This window comes from Rhinoderma darwinii, unplaced genomic scaffold (assembly GCF_050947455.1).
Source record: "Rhinoderma darwinii isolate aRhiDar2 unplaced genomic scaffold, aRhiDar2.hap1 Scaffold_4377, whole genome shotgun sequence".
Taxonomy (NCBI): domain Eukaryota; kingdom Metazoa; phylum Chordata; class Amphibia; order Anura; family Rhinodermatidae; genus Rhinoderma; species Rhinoderma darwinii.
Genome location: NW_027463858.1, coordinates 44,509 through 50,518, shown reverse-complemented (window position 1 = coordinate 50,518; position 6,010 = coordinate 44,509). Strand labels below are relative to the sequence as shown.

General features: G+C 44.9%; 1 long non-coding RNA gene across 1 annotated transcript; it reads left to right on the top strand.

The window, feature by feature from the left end:
- Positions 1 to 95: 95 nt before the first annotated feature.
- Positions 96 to 3,096, top strand: LOC142714048 (uncharacterized). Its single transcript, XR_012870267.1, has 3 exons — positions 96 to 214; positions 2,729 to 2,816; positions 2,909 to 3,096. It is a non-coding gene; the product is annotated as an uncharacterized LOC142714048 (long non-coding RNA).
- The last annotated feature ends 2,914 nt before the right edge of the window (positions 3,097 to 6,010 follow it).

Below are 6,010 nucleotides of genomic sequence, written 5' to 3'. Positions count from 1 at the left end.
GGAGAGGTGACACTGCTGGGAATGCTGGGAAATTCTACAGTAACGGCACTGGAGGTGTCTGGGTAATGACTGTATCATTGTGTGTGTCAGGTTCCTATAAGGTGTCAGGATGTCACTGTCTATCTCTCCATGGAGGAGTGGGAGTATCTAGAAGGACACAAGGATCTGTACGAGGAGGTCATGATGGAGGACTACCGGCCGCGCACATCACAAGGTAAGAAGAGACAGATATATATTGGCATTACTGGGGGCACAGGCTGGACTGGCGGTCATGTAGAGAACATCTGCTGTAAATCTGTGATGTGGGGGCCATTACTACATTTGTGTGGAGGTAATTCATGTGCGGAACAGGAAAATCATGGAGTCTCCTTGTAATATTTGTCCCACCACGGACCACGTGGCTTGTAGTACATCATTTCCACTGATCTCCGTGGCCTTCCGGCTTTTTTCAGATTGGACACCAGCTGTTGCAAAACTAAAACCCCCAATGTGTCTCTCAGGACATGCTGGGAGTTGTAGTTCTGCAGGTTGGTGAACTGATTTCTACAAAGGTTTAATGAAAAGGGTAGAACATCAATGACATCCAGAATAAGATCTCATCCGGACCCCCGCCCTCCCCATATAAAGCATCGTATTACAGGAGGACGGCGCTGACAGATCACATGGGCAGATATGACCTCTGTGTTTTTACAAGTTTTGGTTTATTTTGTTAATTGACCCCATTCTGGTAAATTTGATGATGTCACGTCTCATGACATAGCTGTGACCCTGTGACATCTCGCCCACTTGGCACCCATGACCCATGGTGGGGGGTGTTTCCCACGTGGCATTGCATTAGCTATAAAAACATTGAGCGATTCTTCTCTGGGGTCACATATTACACCACTCGCCCCAAAAGCCATGCGGTCTTGGCATGAACACAATTTCGGGTGAGAGTCCATGAACACGCATGTAAATGCCGTGTTGTATGTTTTATGGCTGCGATTCTATATTTTACAAAGTCTGTGGAATTGACCACATTGGTTTGGGAATTCTTTGAGGTGATAGAAACTTTCCCAGAGGGTGTAGTGGGACCCGACTGTCTGTATAAATCTTGCTAAAAAGTCCCTGCGTGTTCTAGTCGGGCCCCCTGACCGCTCCTTACTTAACCCCTTCCCGACCCGTGATGTGCCAGCACATCATCAGGCGGGGAGGGGATGATGTATGGAGCGGGCTCACGCGCTGAGCCTGCTCCATACACTGCAGGTGTCAGCTTCTGACACGCTGCACTACCGGCTAGGAACAGAGATGGCGCTGTTTAACTAGTTAAATACTGCGGTCAATAGCGACCGCGGCATTTATATTGGTTTTCCTACGAAGGACATTTATGACATATCCACAGGTGTAATATCTCTAGAACGGGGCCCCCTAAGCCCCATTCCATCTTACCCGGCTCCGCGGTCTTCCGGCCACTTCACTTCCTGGTTACATGTTCGAGGTATGCAAACAGCGTAACTCTCTGAGCTACGCAGTTTCCGCAACTCCCATAGAACGGAATAGTAGTTACGGCTACAGAGTAGCATGCTACGCTGCTTCTATAACTGACATTCACTACTATGGGAGTTCCGGAAACAGCGTAGCTCAGCGAGTTACGCTGTTTCCGTAACTCATCCATGTATTGCAGTGTATTGTACCAGCGATCTAATGATCACTGGTTCAAGTCCCCTAGGGGAACTAATAAAATGTGTGTAAAAAAAAAAAACATTTCCCATTTTTCCCCAAGCACAATGTAAAAATAAAAAAATAATAACAAAATTGGTATCGCTGCATCGGTAAAAGTCCGGAACTATTACAACATAGCATTATTTGACTCACACAGTGAACGGTGTAAAAATGTTTTATTTAAAACCCCCGACTGTCTGTATTCTTCTACCATATTACGTTATAAATGGCCGCTCTGTTGTAACGGTTCACTGGGATACGCTTCTTGTGATGTCATCTAGAATGTGGGCAGATTCTATTTCTCTGAGCGTGACGTCCTCTAGAGAATCTGAGCGTGATGTCATGTGAAGGGCGGGGCCTGTGATCTGCATGTGTTCCGTTTGCACATAATGGCCCTCAGGTTGTGACATCATCAAGTTTATAAATTGGGGTCACACATTGACCGCGGTGTCAGTTTCTCTTGCTGGCTCTCATCATGGACGTGTCTCATATGAAGAAGAGGAGGATGGTGATGTTTCCAATGATGAGTGTTGTAGAGAAGATGGAGGTTGGCGGACGCCAATTTCCGGAGGACGTGGAGATGGAGGAGGAGGATGAGAAGATGGAGGCTGGCGGACGCCAGTTTCCAGAGGACGTGGAGATGGAGGAGGAGGATGAGAAGATGGAGGCTGGCGGACGCCAGTTTCCAGAGGACGTGGAGATGGAGGATGGGAAGATGGAGGTTGGCGGACGCCAATTTCCAGCTCCTGATGTGGAGATGGACGACCTTTCGGGGGCTACGGTTAACATCAGGGCCTCCAACCCCCGAAAGAGAAAGTGGCCATTTTAGTAACATCTGCCACTTGGGGCCCATTTACCATCAGGGCCCCCAACCCCCGGGAGAGATAGCGGCCATCTTATTTCCATCTGCCGCTCGGGGCCCATTTACCATCTTTAGGTGAGGTAAGTGCCGTCCACTGATGATCTTCTCACCTCACGACTCTTCTACAGCCGCCTGGACACTGAATTTCTGATTTGTTTTTTGCAGTTGTCACCCCAACATCGTGGTCTTTACCACCTAAACCATCAGAAATTCCCATGAAGACTCCTCCAGTGATGAGCAGACGTGAGATCCGGTAAGTCTGACGTCTTCCGCTCGTCTTCATCTTCTCCTTGTGGTGAAGGTTCTGTGAATTTTTTTGCTTATTTGTATTTTTTCCTTTTCTAGGATCCGACTTTGAAAAATATGAAAAACGTTTCCGGTTTCTTCTGATCCAGGATCGAGCTGTGTAAGGGTGGACTAGCGGCCATATCCACGGGTGAAGAAGGACCCTCCCCCTCTTCATCTCACCGATCATCGCATGTTAAAGGGCCGGAGCCACAGAAAACCGCACAGAAATTCTACCAGATTCTATAATAAACATATTTTATTTTTACCATTTTTAGTGTATTCATTTCTAGATTGGGGAATTTATCCAGAGAACCTGTGTTCTATGGGGGTCCGAAGGTTATAGGTGTAATACTCTGCAGAATATATCACTATGTATCTGTCAGGAGGTGGAGAGGACAGAGCAATGTTCTGCAGATCTGTAGAGAGGTCAGTGGTGTAATACTCTGCAGAATATATCACTATGTATCTGTCAGTAGAGGACAGAGCAATGTTCTGCAGATCTGTAGAGAGGTCAGTGGTGTAATACTCTGCAGAATATATCACTATGTATCTGTCAGGAGGTGGAGAGGACAGAGCAATGTTCTGCAGATCTCTAGACAGGTCAGTGGTGTAATAATCTGCAGAATATATCACTCTGTATCTGTCAGAAGGAAGAGGAGCAATGTTCTGCAGATATCTAGAGAGGTCAGTGGTGTAATAATCTGCAGAATATATCACCATATATCTGTCATGTGATACAGGAGCAATGTTCTGCAGATCTGTAGAGAGGTCAGTGGTGTAATAATCTGCAGAATATATCACTATGTATCTGTCAGTAGAGGACAGAGCAATGTTCTGCAGATCTGTAGAGAGGTCAGTGGTGTAATAATCTGCAGAATATATCACTATGTATCTGTCAGTAGAGGACAGAGCAATGTTCTGCAGATCTGTAGACAGGTCAGTGGTGTAATAATCTGCAGAATATATCACTCTGTATCTGTCAGTAGAGGACAGAGCAATGTTCTGCAGATCTGTAGACAGGTCAGTGGTGTAATAATCTGCAGAATATATCACTATGTATCTGTCAGTAGAGGACAGAGCAATGTTCTGCAGATCTGTAGACAGGTCAGTGGTGTAATAATCTGCAGAATATATCACTATGTATCTGTCAGTAGAGGACAGAGCAATGTTCTGCAGATCTGTAGAGAGGTCAGTGGTGTAATAATCTGCAGAATATATCACTCTGTATCTGTCAGGAGGTGGAGAGGACAGAGCAATGTTCTGCAGATCTGTAGAGAGGTCAGTGGTGTAATAATCTGCAGAATATATCACTCTATCTGTCAGGAGAGGACAGAGCAATGTTCTGCAGATCTGTAGAGAGGTCAGTGGTGTAATAATCTGCAGAATATATCACTCTGTATCTGTCAGGAGGTGGAGAGGACAGAGCAATGTTCTTCAGATCTGTAGAGAGGTCAGTGGTGTAATACTCTGCAGAATATATCACTCTGTATCTGTCAGTAGAGGACAGAGCAATGTTCTGCAGATCTGTAGAGAGGTCAGTGGTGTAATAATCTGCAGAATATATCACTCTGTATCTGTCAGGAGGTGAAGAGGACAGCAATGTTCTGCAGATCTGTAGAGAGGTCAGTGGTGTAATAATCTGCAGAATATATCACTATGTATCTGTCAGTAGAGGACAGAGCAATGTTCTGCAGATCTGTAGAGAGGTCAGTGGTGTAATAATCTGCAGAATATATCACTCTGTATCTGTCAGTAGAGGACAGAGCAATGTTCTGCAGGTCTGTAGAGAGGTCAGTGGTGTAATAATCTGCAGAATATATCACTATGTATCTGTCAGGAGGTGGAGAGGACAGAGCAATGTTCTGCAGATCTGTAGAGAGGTCAGTGGTGTAATACTCTGCAGAATATATCACTCTGTATCTGTCTGGAGGGTTTTTGGAATTTTTCTTGAAAATATAAACAATTGCTGGTAAATTTATACATTTTCTAACGACATAAAACAGAAGGACAGATAAAGTAATGCCAACAAGGGACAATATATTACCCCCCCCCCCCCCATAAAAAGTGGGTGTGAAATGTCCGAATGTTTCTCTTATTCTGCAGATATCATTTTATTCCTTTATCTCACTAACACAGCAGATGATAACAGAGAATCACAGCTCAATATTTATTACCCCGATTCTGCAGTGTTTAGTGATATGACATATGTGGCCCTAGTGTGCCATGTGACTTACTGGACTCTTTGCGGAGCAACTCACGCGGCGGCAGAAACGGGAGAACAAATATGAAAGACCCCCAGTTTGTGCAAAGTGAAATTGAGCTGGGCAGTATAAAGCACCCGTCAGCTGAGTGGACCCTCCTATAAGAGCAGGGGGCCCCGGCATTTGCCCGGTTCGACCATGTGTGTACGGTGGCCCTGATCTGTGTCCTGAGAACGTAGATGTAGTTGACACCGGGACATGCCAGCGGCCGATCGGGACACCACCTGGAATCGGGGACTGTTGGGAGGTATAGAGACCCTCCCCAAATGACCCCATTTTGGATTCTACACCCCTCAGGGTGAGCATTTAGGGCTGCAGTGAGCATTTTGACCCCACAGGTGTTACATCGATTGTATTAGAATTGAGCAGTGGAAATAAAAAGTAGTTTTAGCTAAAAATTTCTTTATATTCAAAAAGAAAGAAACTATAACAAGGAGTACATCAGGGTATATGTAATATGTGAGGAGTACATCAGGGTATATGTAATATGTGAGGAGTACATCAGGGTATATGTAATCTGTGAGGTGTACATCAGGGTATATGTAATATGTGAGGAGTACATCAGGGTATATGTAATCTGTGAGGAGTACATCAGGGTATATGTAATATGTGAGGAGTACATCAGGGTATATGTAATCTGTGAGGAGTACATCAGGGTATATGTAATATGTGAGGAGTACATCAGGGTATATGTAATATGTGAGGAGTACATCAGGATATATGTAATCTGTGAGGAGTACATCAGGGTATATGTAATCTGTGAGGAGTACATCAGGGTATATGTAATCTGTGAGGAGTACATCAGGGTATATGTAATATGTGAGGAGTACATCAGGGTATATGTAATATGTGAGGAGTACATCAGGGTATATGTAATCTGTGAGGAGTACATCAGGGT